The sequence below is a fragment of the Pristiophorus japonicus genome, chromosome 4, assembly GCF_044704955.1.
Source record: "Pristiophorus japonicus isolate sPriJap1 chromosome 4, sPriJap1.hap1, whole genome shotgun sequence".
NCBI lineage: Eukaryota > Metazoa > Chordata > Chondrichthyes > Pristiophoridae > Pristiophorus > Pristiophorus japonicus.
The window spans coordinates 110,958,914-110,972,130 of record NC_091980.1 but is presented as its reverse complement, the minus strand read 5'-3'; positions in this window follow the sequence as shown (position 1 = coordinate 110,972,130).

Here is a 13,217-nt window from a genome sequence, read left to right as displayed (position 1 = left end):
CCTGATCATGGGCCTCTCCTCCTCCCGATCATGGGCCTCTTCTCCTTCCGATCATGGGCCTCTCCTCCTCCCGATCATGGGCCTCTCCCAACTCCCGATCATTGGCCTCTTCCCTCTCCTGATCATGGGCCTCTCCCTCTTACTGATCATGGGCCTCTCCCCCCTCCCGATCATGGGCCTCTCCTCCTCCTGATCATGGGCCTCTCCTCCTCCCGATCATGGGCCTCTTCTCCTTCCGATCATGGGCCTCTCCTCCTCCCGATCATTGGCCTCTTCCCTCTCCTGATCATGGGCCTCTCCCTCTTACTGATCATGGGCCTCTCCCCATTCCCGATCATGGGCCTGTCCTCCTCCTGATCATGGGCCTCTCTTCCTCCCGATCATGGGCCTCTCATTCTCCTGATCATGGGCCTCTCCTCCTCCTGATCATGGGCCTCTCTTCCTCCTGATCATGGGCCTCTCCTCCTCCCGATCATGGGCCTCTCTTCCTCCTGATCATGGGCCTCTCCTCCTCCTGATCATGGGCCTCTCCTCCTCCTGATCATGGGCCTCTCCTCCTCCCGATCATGGGCCTCTCCTCCTCCTGATCATGGGCCTCTCCCCTCTCCCGATCATGGGCCTCTCCTGCTCCCGATCATGGGCCTCTCCACCTCCCGATCCTGGGCCTCTCCCCCTCCTGCTCCTGGGCCTCGCCCCCATCCCGATCGCTGACCTCTCCTCCCTTCCACTCATGGGCCTCTCCCCCCTCCTGATCATGGGCCTCTACCCCCTCCCGATCATGGGCCTCTCTTCCTCCTGATCATGGGCCTCTCCTCCTCCTGATCATGGGCCTCTCCTCCTCCCGATCATGGGCCTCTCTTCCTCCTGATCATGGGCCTCTCCTCCTCCCGATCATGGGCCTCTCTTCCTCCTGATCATGGGCCTCTCCTCCTCCCGATCATGGGCCTCACCCCCCTCCCGATCATGGGCCTCTCCTGCTCCCGATGATGGGCCTCTCCTCCTCCCGATCATGGACCTCTCTTCCTCCCGATCATGAGCCTCTCCTCCTCCCGATCCTGGGCCTTTCCGCCTCCTGATCATGGGCCTCTTCTCCTTCCGATCATGGGCCTCTCCTCCTCCCGATCATGGGCCTCTCCCCACTCCCGATCACAGGCCTGTTCCCCCTCCTGAACATGGGCCTCTCCCTCTTACTGATCATGGGCCTCTCCCCCCTCCCGATCATGGGCCTCTCCTCCTCCTGATCATGGGCCTCTCCCGCTTCCTGATCATGGGCCTCTCCCCACTCCCGATCATGGGCCTCTCCTCCTCCCGATCATGGGCCTCTCCTCCTCCCGATCATGGGCCTCTCCTCCTCCCGATCATGAGCCTCTCCTCCTCCCGATCCTGGGCCTTTCCTCCTCATGATCATTGGCCTCTCCTCGTCCCGATCATGGGCCTCTCCTCATCCCGATCATGGGCCTCTCCTCTTCCCGATCATGGGCTTCTCCTCCGCTCCTGATCATGGGCCTTTCCTCCTCCGGATCATGGGCCTCTTCCCCCTCCTGATCATGGGCCTCTTCCCCCTCCTGATCATGGGCCTTTACCCCCTCCTGATCATGGTCGTCTCCTCCCTCCTTATCATAGGCCTCCCCCCTCCTGATTATGGACCTCTCCCCCCTCCTGATCATGGGCCTCTCCCCCCCTCCCAATCATGGGCCTCTCCTCCTCCCGATCATGGGCTTCCCCCCTTCTAATCATGGGCCTCTCCTCCTCCTGATCATGGGCCTCTCCTCCCTCCCGATCATGGGCTTCTCCTTTCGATCATGGGCCTCTCCTCCTCCTGAAAATGGGCCTCTCCTCCCTCCCGATCATGGGCCTCTCCTTCCGATCATGGGCCTCTCCTCCTCCTGATCATGGGCCTCTCCCCCCTCCCGATCATGGGCCTTTCCTCCTCCTGATCATGGGCCTCTCCCCCATCCCGATCATGGGCCTCTCCTCCCGATCATGGGCCACTTCCCACCATCCCGATCAAAGGCCTCTCCCCCCTCCTGATCATGGGCCTCTACCCCCTCCCGATCATGGGCCGTTCCTCATCCTGATCATGGGCCTCTCCTCCTCCTGATCATGGGCTTCTCCTCCCTCCTGATCATGGGCCTCTCCCCCCTCCTGATCATGGGCCTCTACCCCCTCCCGATCATGGGCCTTTCCTCCTCCTGATCATGGGCCTCTCCTCCTCCTGATCATGGGCTTCTCCTCCCTCCTGATCATGGGTCTTTCCTCCTCCTGATCATGGGCCTCTCCTCCTCCCGATCATGGGCTTCTCCCCCCTCCTGATCATTGGCTTCTCCCCTCGCCTGATCATGGGCCTCTGTTCCTACCTGATCATGGGCCTCTCCTCATCCTGATCATGGGACTCTCCTCCTCCTGATCATGGGCCTCTCTGCCTCCTGATCATGGGCCTCTCCTCCTCCTGATCATGGGTCTCTCCCCACTCCCGATCATGGGCCTCTCCTCCTCCCGATCATGGGCCTCTCCTCCTCCCGATCATGGGCCTCTCTTCCTACTGATCTTGGGCCTCTCCTCCTCCTGATCATGGGCCTCTCCCCGCACCCGATCATGGGCCTCCTCCTCCCGATCATGGGCCTCTCCTCCTCCCGATCATGGGCCTCTCCTCCTCCCAATCATGACCCTCTCACCCTCCCGATCATGGGCCTCTCTTCCTCGTGATCATGGGCCTCTCCCCCCTCCCACCTCAGGCCTCTACCCCTCCCGATTATAGGCTTTCCCCCCACTCCCGATCTTGGGCCTCTTCCCCCTCCTGATCATGGGCCACTCCCCCCTTCCCACCTCAGGCCTCTCGCCACTCCCGATCCCTGGGCCTCTCCTTCTCACGACCGTTGACCTGTCCCCCCCTCCCGATCCTGGGCCTCTCCCCCTCCTGCTCCTGGGCCTCGCCCCCATCCCGATCGCTGACCTCTCCTCCCTTCCACTCATGGGCCTCTCCCCCCCTCCCGATCATGGGCCTCTCTTCCTCCCGATCATGGGCCTCTCCTCCTCCCGATCATGGGCCTCTTTCCCCTCCTGCTCATGGGCGTCTCCTCCCTCCTGATCATGGGCCTCCCCCCTCCCGATCATGGGCCTCTCCCCCCTCCTGATCATGGGCCTCTCCCCCTCTCCTGATCATGGGCGTCACCTCCCTCCTGATCATGGGCCTCCCCCCTCCTGATCATGGGCCTCTCCCCCCTCCTGATCATGGGCCTCTCCCCCTCTCCTGATCATGGGCCTCTCCTCTTCCCGATCATGGGCTTCCCCCCTCCTGATCATGGGCTTCTCCTCCTCCTGATCATGGGCCTCTACCCCCTCCCGATCATGGGCCTTTCCTCCTCCTGATCATGGGCCTCTCCTCCTCCCGATCATAGACCTCTCCCCCCTCCTGATCATGGGCCTCTACCCCCTCCCGATCATGGGCCTCTCTTCCTCCTGATCATGGGCCACTCCTCCTCCTGATCATGGGCCTCTCCACCTCCCGATGATGGGCCTCTCCTCCTCCTGATCATGGGCCTCTCTTCCTCCCGATCATGAGCCTCTCCTCCTCCCGATCCTGGGCCTTTCCTCCTCCTGATCATGGGCCTCTCCTCCTCCCGATCATGGGCCTCTTCACCTTCCGATCATGGGCCTCTCCTCCTCCCGATCATGGGCCTCTCCCAACTCCCGATCATTGGCCTCTTCCCTCTCCTGATCATGGGCCTCTCCCTCTTACTGATCATGGGCCTCTCCCCCCTCCCGATCATGGGCCTCTCCTCCTCCTGATCATGGGCCTCTCCTCCTCCCGATCATGGGCCTCTTCTCCTTCCGATCATGGGCCTCTCCTCCTCCCGATCATTGGCCTCTTCCCTCTCCTGATCATGGGCCTCTCCCTCTTACTGATCATGGGCCTCTCCCCATTCCCGATCATGGGCCTGTCCTCCTCCTGATCATGGGCCTCTCTTCCTCCCGATCATGGGCCTCTCATTCTCCTGATCATGGGCCTCTCCTCCTCCTGATCATGGGCCTCTCTTCCTCCTGATCATGGGCCTCTCCTCCTCCCGATCATGGGCCTCTCTTCCTCCTGATCATGGGCCTCTCCTCCTCCTGATCATGGGCCTCTCCTCCTCCTGATCATGGGCCTCTCCTCCTCCCGATCATGGGCCTCTCCTCCTCCTGATCATGGGCCTCTCCCCTCTCCCGATCATGGGCCTCTCCTGCTCCCGATCATGGGCCTCTCCACCTCCCGATCCTGGGCCTCTCCCCCTCCTGCTCCTGGGCCTCGCCCCCATCCCGATCGCTGACCTCTCCTCCCTTCCACTCATGGGCCTCTCCCCCCTCCTGATCATGGGCCTCTACCCCCTCCCGATCATGGGCCTCTCTTCCTCCTGATCATGGGCCTCTCCTCCTCCTGATCATGGGCCTCTCTTCCTCCTGATCATGGGCCTCTCCTCCTCCCGATCATGGGCCTCTCTTCCTCCTGATCATGGGCCTCTCCTCCTCCCGATCATGGGCCTCACCCCCCTCCCGATCATGGGCCTCTCCTGCTCCCGATGATGGGCCTCTCCTCCTCCCGATCATGGACCTCTCTTCCTCCCGATCATGAGCCTCTCCTCCTCCCGATCCTGGGCCTTTCCGCCTCCTGATCATGGGCCTCTTCTCCTTCCGATCATGGGCCTCTCCTCCTCCCGATCATGGGCCTCTCCCCACTCCCGATCATAGGCCTCTTCCCCCTCCTGAACATGGGCCTCTCCCTCTTACTGATCATGGGCCTCTCCCCCCTCCCGATCATGGGCCTCTCCTCCTCCTGATCATGGGCCTCTCCCGCTTCCTGATCATGGGCCTCTCCCCACTCCCGATCATGGGCCTGTCCTCCTCCTGATCATGGGCCTCTCTTCCTCCCGATCATGGGCTGCTACCCCCTCCTGATCATTGGCTTCTCACCTCTCCTGATCATGGGCCTCTCCTCCTCCCGATCATGGGCCTCTCTTCCTCCTGATCATGGGCCTCTCCTCCTCCTGATCATGGGCCTCTCCTCCTCCTGCTCATGGGCCTCTCCTCCTCCCGATCATGGACCTCTCCTCCTCCCGATCATGGGCCTCTCCCCTCTCCCGATCATGGGCCTCTCCTGCTCCCGATCATGGGCCTCTCCACCTCCCGATCATGGGCCTCTCTTCCTCCTGATCATGAGCCTCTCCTCCTCCCGATCCTGGGCCTCTCCTCCTCCCGATCATGGGCCTCTCCCCCCTCCTGATCATTAGCCTCTCCCTCTTCCTGATAATGGGCCTCTCCCCCCTCCCGATCATGGGCCTCTTCCCCCTCCTGATCATTAGCCTCTCCCTCTTCCTGATTATGGGCCTATCCCCCCTCCCGATCATGGGCCTCTCCTCCTCCTGATCATGGGCCTCTCCCACTTCCTGATCATGGGCCTCTCCCCCCTCCCGATCATGGGCATGTCCTCCTCCTGATCATGGGCAACTCTTCCTCCCGATCATGGGCCTCTCCTCCTCCCGATCATGGGCCTCTCCTCCTCCCGATCATGAGCCTCTCCTCCTCCCGATCCTGGGCCTTTCCTCCTCATGATCATTGGCCTCTCCTCGTCCCGATCATGGGCCTCTCCTCATCCCGATCATGGGCCTCTCCTCTTCCCGATCATGGGCTTCTCCTCCGCTCCTGATCATGGGCCTTTCCTCCTCCGGATCATGGGCCTCTTCCCCCTCCTGATCATGGGCCTCTTCCCCCTCCTGATCATGGGCCTTTACCCCCTCCTGATCATGGTCGTCTCCTCCCTCCTTATCATAGGCCTCCCCCCTCCTGATTATGGACCTCTCCCCCCTCCTGATCATGGGCCTCTCCCCCCCTCCCAATCATGGGCCTCTCCTCCTCCCGATCATGGGCTTCCCCCCTTCTAATCATGGGCCTCTCCTCCTCCTGATCATGGGCCTCTCCTCCCTCCCGATCATGGGCTTCTCCTTTCGATCATGGGCCTCTCCTCCTCCTGAAAATGGGCCTCTCCTCCCTCCTGATCATGGGCCTCTCCTCCCGATCATGGGCCTCTCCTTCCGATCATGGGCCTCTCCTCCTCCTGATCATGGGCCTCTCCCCCCTCCCGATCATGGGCCTTTCCTCCTCCTGATCATGGGCCTCTCCCCCATCCCGATCATGGGCCTCTCCTCCCGATCATGGGCCACTCCCCACCATCCCGATCAAAGGCCTCTCCCCCCTCCTGATCATGGGCCTCTACCCCCTCCCGATCATGGGCCGTTCCTCATCCTGATCATGGGCCTCTCCTCCTCCTGATCATGGGCTTCTCCTCCCTCCTGATCATGGGCCTCTCCCCCCTCCTGATCATGGGCCTCTACCCCCTCCCGATCATGGGCCTTTCCTCCTCCTGATCATGGGCCTCTCCTCCTCCTGATCATGGGCTTCTCCTCCCTCCTGATCATGGGTCTTTCCTCCTCCTGATCATGGGCCTCTCCTCCTCCCGATCATGGGCTTCTCCTCCGCTCCTGATCATGGGCCTTTCCTCCTCCGGATCATGGGCCTCTTCCCCCTCCTGATCATGGGCCTCTTCCCCCTCCTGATCATGGGCCTTTACCCCCTCCTGATCATGGTCGTCTCCTCCCTCCTTATCATAGGCCTCCCCCCTCCTGATTATGGACCTCTCCCCCCTCCTGATCATGGGCCTCTCCCCCCCTCCCAATCATGGGCCTCTCCTCCTCCCGATCATGGGCTTCCCCCCTTCTAATCATGGGCCTCTCCTCCTCCTGATCATGGGCCTCTCCTCCCTCCCGATCATGGGCTTCTCCTTTCGATCATGGGCCTCTCCTCCTCCTGAAAATGGGCCTCTCCTCCCTCCCGATCATGGGCCTCTCCTTCCGATCATGGGCCTCTCCTCCTCCTGATCATGGGCCTCTCCCCCCTCCCGATCATGGGCTTCTCCTCCCTCCTGATCATGGGCCTCTCCCCCCTCCTGATCATGGGCCTCTACCCCCTCCCGATCATGGGCCTTTCCTCCTCCTGATCATGGGCCTCTCCTCCTCCTGATCATGGGCTTCTCCTCCCTCCTGATCATGGGTCTTTCCTCCTCCTGATCATGGGCCTCTCCTCCTCCCGATCATGGGCTTCTCCCCCCTCCTGATCATTGGCTTCTCCCCTCGCCTGATCATGGGCCTCTGTTCCTACCTGATCATGGGCCTCTCCTCATCCTGATCATGGGACTCTCCTCCTCCTGATCATGGGCCTCTCTGCCTCCTGATCATGGGCCTCTCCTCCTCCTGATCATGGGTCTCTCCCCACTCCCGATCATGGGCCTCTCCTCCTCCCGATCATGGGCCTCTCCTCCTCCCGATCATGGGCCTCTCTTCCTACTGATCTTGGGCCTCTCCTCCTCCTGATCATGGGCCTCTCCCCGCACCCGATCATGGGCCTCCTCCTCCCGATCATGGGCCTCTCCTCCTCCCGATCATGGGCCTCTCCTCCTCCCAATCATGACCCTCTCACCCTCCCGATCATGGGCCTCTCTTCCTCGTGATCATGGGCCTCTCCCCCCTCCCACCTCAGGCCTCTACCCCTCCCGATTATAGGCTTTCCCCCCACTCCCGATCTTGGGCCTCTTCCCCCTCCTGATCATGGGCCACTCCCCCCTTCCCACCTCAGGCCTCTCGCCACTCCCGATCCCTGGGCCTCTCCTTCTCACGACCGTTGACCTGTCCCCCCCTCCCGATCCTGGGCCTCTCCCCCTCCTGCTCCTGGGCCTCGCCCCCATCCCGATCGCTGACCTCTCCTCCCTTCCACTCATGGGCCTCTCCCCCCCTCCCGATCATGGGCCTCTCTTCCTCCCGATCATGGGCCTCTCCTCCTCCCGATCATGGGCCTCTTTCCCCTCCTGATCATGGGCGTCTCCTCCCTCCTGATCATGGGCCTCCCCCCTCCCGATCATGGGCCTCTCCCCCCTCCTGATCATGGGCCTCTCCCCCTCTCCTGATCATGGGCCTCTCCTCTTCCCGATCATGGGCTTCCCCCCTCCTGATCATGGGCCTCTCCTCCTCCTGATCATGGGCCTCTCCCCCATCCCGATCATGGGCCTCTCCCCCATCCCGATCATGGGCCTCTCCTCCCGATCATGGGCCACTCCCCACCATCCCGATCATAGGCCTCTCCCCCCTCCTGATCATGGGCCTCTACCCCCTCCCGATCATGGGCCGTTCCTCATCCTGATCATGGGCCTCTCCTCCTCCTGATCATGGGCTTCTCCTCCCTCCTGATCATGGGCCTCTCCCCCCTCCTGATCATGGGCCTCTACCCCCTCCCGATCATGGGCCTTTCCTCCTCCTGATCATGGGCCTCTCCTCCTCCTGATCATGGGCTTCTCCTCCCTCCTGATCATGGGTCTTTCCTCCTCCTGATCATGGGCCTCTCCTCCTCCCGATCATGGGCTTCTCCCCCCTCCTGATCATTGGCTTCTCCCCTCGCCTGATCATGGGCCTCTGTTCCTACCTGATCATGGGCCTCTCCTCATCCTGATCATGGGACTCTCCTCCTCCTGATCATGGGCCTCTCTGCCTCTTGATCATGGGCCTCTCCTCCTCCTGATCATGGGTCTCTCCCCACTCCCGATCATGGGCCTCTCCTCCTCCCGATCATGGGCCTCTCCTCCTCCCGATCATGGGCCTCTCTTCCTACTGATCTTGGGCCTCTCCTCCTCCTGATCATGGGCCTCTCCCCGCACCCGATCATGGGCCTCCTCCTCCCGATCATGAACCTCTCCTCCTCCCGATCATGGGCCTCTCCTCCTCCCAATCATGACCCTCTCACCCTCCCGATCATGGGCCTCTCTTCCTCGTGATCATGGGCCTCTCACCCCTCCCACCTCAGGCCTCTACCCCTCCCGATTATAGGCTTTCCCCCCACTCCCGATCTTGGGCCTCTTCCCCTCCTGATCACGGGCCACTCCCCCCTTCCCACCTCAGGCCTCTCGCCACTCCCGATCCCTGGGCCTCTTCTTCTCACGACCGTTGACCTGTCCCCCCCTCCCGATCCTGGGCCTCTCCCCCTCCTGCTCCTGGGCCTCGCCCCCATCCCGATCGCTGACCTCTCCTCCCTTCCACTCATGGGCCTCTCCCCCCCTCCCGATCATGGGCCTCTCTTCCTCCCGATCATGGGCCTCTCCTCCTCCCGATCATGGGCCTCTTCCCCCTCCTGATCATGGGCGTCTCCTCCCTCCTGATCATGGGCCTCCCCCCTCCCGATCATGGGCCTCTCCCCCCTCCTGATCATGGGCCTCTCCCCCTCTCCTGATCATGGGCCTCTCCTCTTCCCGATCATGGGCTTCCCCCCTCCTGATCATGGGCCTCTCCTCCTCCTGATCATGGGGCTCCCGATCATGGGCCTCTCCTTCTGATCATGGGCCTCTCCTCCTCCTGATCATGGGCCTCTCCCCCCTCCTGATCATGGGACTTTCCTCCTCCTGAACATGGGCCTCTCCCCCATCCCGATCATGGGCCTCTCCTCCCGATCATGGGCCTCTCCTCCTCCCGATCATAGACCTCTCCCCCCTCCTGATCATGGGCTTCTCCTCCCTCCTGATCATGGGTCTTTCCTCCTCCTGATCATGGGCCTCTCTTCCTACCTGATCATGGGCCTCTCCTCCTCCTGATCATGGGCCTCTCCTCCTCCTGATCATGGGCCTCTCTGCCTCCTGATCATGGGCCTCTCCTCCTCCTGATCATGGGTCTCTCCCCACTCCCGATCATGGGCCTCTCCTCCTCCCGATCATGGGCCTCTCTTCCTCCTGATCATGGGACTCTCCTCCTCCTGATCATGGGCCTCTCCTCCTCCTGATCATGGGCCTCTCCCCTCTCCCGATCATGGGCCTCTCCTGCTCCCGATCATGGGCCTCTCCACCTCCCGATCATGGGCCTCTCTTCCTCCTGATCATGAGCCTCTGCTCCTCCCGATCATGAGCCTCTCCTCCTCCCGATCCTGGGCCTTTCCTCCTCCTGATCATGGGCCTCTCCTCCTCCCGATCATGGGCCTCTTCTCCTTCCGAACATGGGCCTCTCCTCCTCCCGATCATGGGCCTCTCCCCACTCCCGATCATTGGCCTCTTCCCCCTCCTGATCATGGGCCTCTCCCTCTTACTGATCATGGGCCTCTCCCCCCTCCCGATCATGGGCCTCTCCTCCTCCTGATCATGGGCCTCTCCTCCTCCCGATCATGGGCCTCTTCTCCTTCCGATCATGGGCCTCTCCTCCTCCCGATCATGGGCCTCTCCCCACTCCCGATCATGGGCCTGTCCTCCTCCTGATCATGGGCCTCTCTTCCTCCCGATCATGGGCCTCTCATTCTCCTGATCATGGGCCTCTCCTCCTCCTGATCATGGGCCTCTCTTCTTCCTGATCATGGGCCTCTCCTCCTCCCGATCATGGGCCTCTCTTCCTACTGATCATGGGCCTCTCCTCCTCCTGATCATGGGCCTCTCCTCCTCCTGATCATGGGCCTCTCCTCCTCCCGATCATGGGCCTCTCCTCCTCCTGATCATGGGCCTCTCCCCTCTCCCGATCATGGGCCTCTCCTGCTCCCGATCATGGGCCTCTCCACCTCCCGATCATGGGCCTCTCTTCCTCCTGATCATTAGCCTCTCCCTCTTCCTGATTATGGGCCTCTCCCCCCTCCCGATCATGGGCCTCTTCCCCCTCCTGATCATTAGCCTCTCCCTCTTCCTGATTATGGGCCTCTCCCCCCTCCGGATCATGGGCCTCTCCTCCTCCTGATCATGGGCCTCTCCCGCTTCCTGATCATGGGCCTCTCCCCCCTCCCGATCATGGGCATGTCCTCCTCCTGATCATGGGCCACTCTTCCTCACGATCATGGGCCTCTCCTCCTCCCGATCATGGGCCTCTCCTCCTCCCGATCATGAGCCTCTCCTCCTCCCGATCATGGGCATGTCCTCCTCCTGATCATGGGCCACTCTTCCTCACGATCATGGGCCTCTCCTCCTCCCGATCATGGGCCTCTCCTCCTCCCGATCATGGGCTTCTCCTCCGCTCCTGATCATGGGCCTTTCCTCCTCCGGATCATGGGCCTCTCCTCGTCCCGATCATGGGCCTCTTCCCCCTCCTGATCATGGGCCTCTTCCCCCTCCTGATCATGGTCGTCTCCTGCATCCTTATCATAGGCCTCCCCCCTCCCGATTATGGGCCTCTCCCCCCTCCTGATCATGGGCCTCTCCCCCCCTCCCAATCATGGGCCTCTCCTCCTCCCGATCATGGGCTTCCCCCCTTCTAATCATGGGCCTCTCCTCCTCCTGATCATGGGCCTCTCCTCCCTCCCGATCATGGGCCTCTCCTTCCGATCATGGGCCTCTCCTCCTCCTGATCATGGGCCTCTCCCCACTCCCGATCATGGGCCTTTCCTCCTCCTGATCATGGGCCTCTCCCCCATCCCGATCATGCGCCTCTCCTCCCGATCATGGGCCACTCCCCACCATCCCGATCATAGGCCTCTCCCCCCTCCTGATCATGGGCCTCTCCCCCCTCCTGATCATGGGCCTCTACCCCTCCCGATCATGGGCCGTTCCTCCTCCTGATCATGGGCCTCTCCTCCTCCTGATCATGGGCTTCTCCTCCCTCCTGATCATGGGCCTCTCCCCCCTCCTGATCATGGGCCTCTACCCCCTCCCGATCATGGGCCTTTCCTCCTCCTGATCATGGGCCTCTCTGCCTCCTGATCATGGGCTTCTCCTCCCTCCTGATCATGGGTCTTTCCTCCTCCTGATCATGGGCCTCTCCTCCTCCCGATCATGGGCTTCTCCCCCCACCTGATCATTGGCTTCTCCCCTCGCCTGATCATGGGCCTCTCTTCCTACTGATCATGGGCCTCTCCTCCTCCTGATCATGGGCCTCTGCTCCTCCAGATCATGGGCCTCTCTGCCTCCTGATCATGGGCCTCTCCTCCTCCTGATCATGGGTCTCTCCCCACTCCCGATCATGGGCCTCTCCTCCTCCCGATCATGGGCCTCTCTTCCTCCTGATCATGGGACTCTACTCCTCCTGATCATGGGCCTCTCCTCCTCCTGATCATGGGCCTCTCCCCTCTCCCGATCATGGGCCTCTCCTGCTCCCGATCATGGGCCGCTCCACCTCCCGATCATGGGCCTCTCTTCCTCCTGATCATGAGCCTCTGCTCCTCCCGATCCTGGGCCTCTCCTCCTCCCGATCATGGGCCTCTCCCCCCTCCTGATCATTAGCCTCTCCCTCTTCCTGATTATGGGCCTCTCCCCCCTCCCGATCATGGGCCTCTTTCCCCTCCTGATCATTAGCCTCTCCCTCTTCCTGATTATGGGCCTCTCCCCCATCCCGATCATGGGCCTCTCCTCCTCCTGATCATGGGCCTCTCCCGCTTCCTGATCATGGGCCTCTCCTCCTCCCGATCATGAGCCTCTCCTCCTCCCGATCCTGGGCCTTTCCTCCTCCTGATCATGGGCCTCTCCTCCTCCCGATCATGGGCCTCTCCTCCTCCCGATCATGAGCCTCTCCTCCTCCCGATCCTGGGCCTTTCCTCCTCCTGATCATGGGCCTCTCCTCGTCCTGATCATGGGCCTCTCCTCATCCCGATCATGGGCCTCTCCTCTTCCCGATCATGGGCTTCTCCTCCGCTCCTGATCATGGGCCTTTCCTCCTCCGGATCATGGGCCTCTCCTCGTCCCGATCATGGGCCTCTTCCCCCTCCTGATCATGGGCCTCTTCCCCCTCCTGATCATGGTCGTCTCCTCCCTCCTTATCATAGGCCTCCCCCCTCCCGATTATGGGCCTCTCCCCCCTCCTGATCATGGGCCTCTCCCCCCCTCCCAATCATGGGCCTCTCCTCCTCCATATCATGGGCTTCCCCCCTTCTAATCATGGGCCTCTCCTCCTCCTGATCATGGGCCTCTCCTCCCTCCCGATCATGGGCCTCTCCTTCCGATCATGGGCCTCTCCTCCTCCTGATCATGGGCCTCTCCCCCCTCCCGATCATGGGCCTTTCCTCCTCCTGATCATGGGCCTCTCCCCCATCCCGATCATGGGCCTCTCCTCCCGATCATGGGCCACTCCCCACCATCGCGATCATAGGCATCTCCCCCCTCCTGATCATGGGCCTCTCCCCCGTCCTGATCATGGGCCTCTACCCCTCCCGATCATGGGCCGTTCCTCCTCCTGATCATGGGCCTCTCC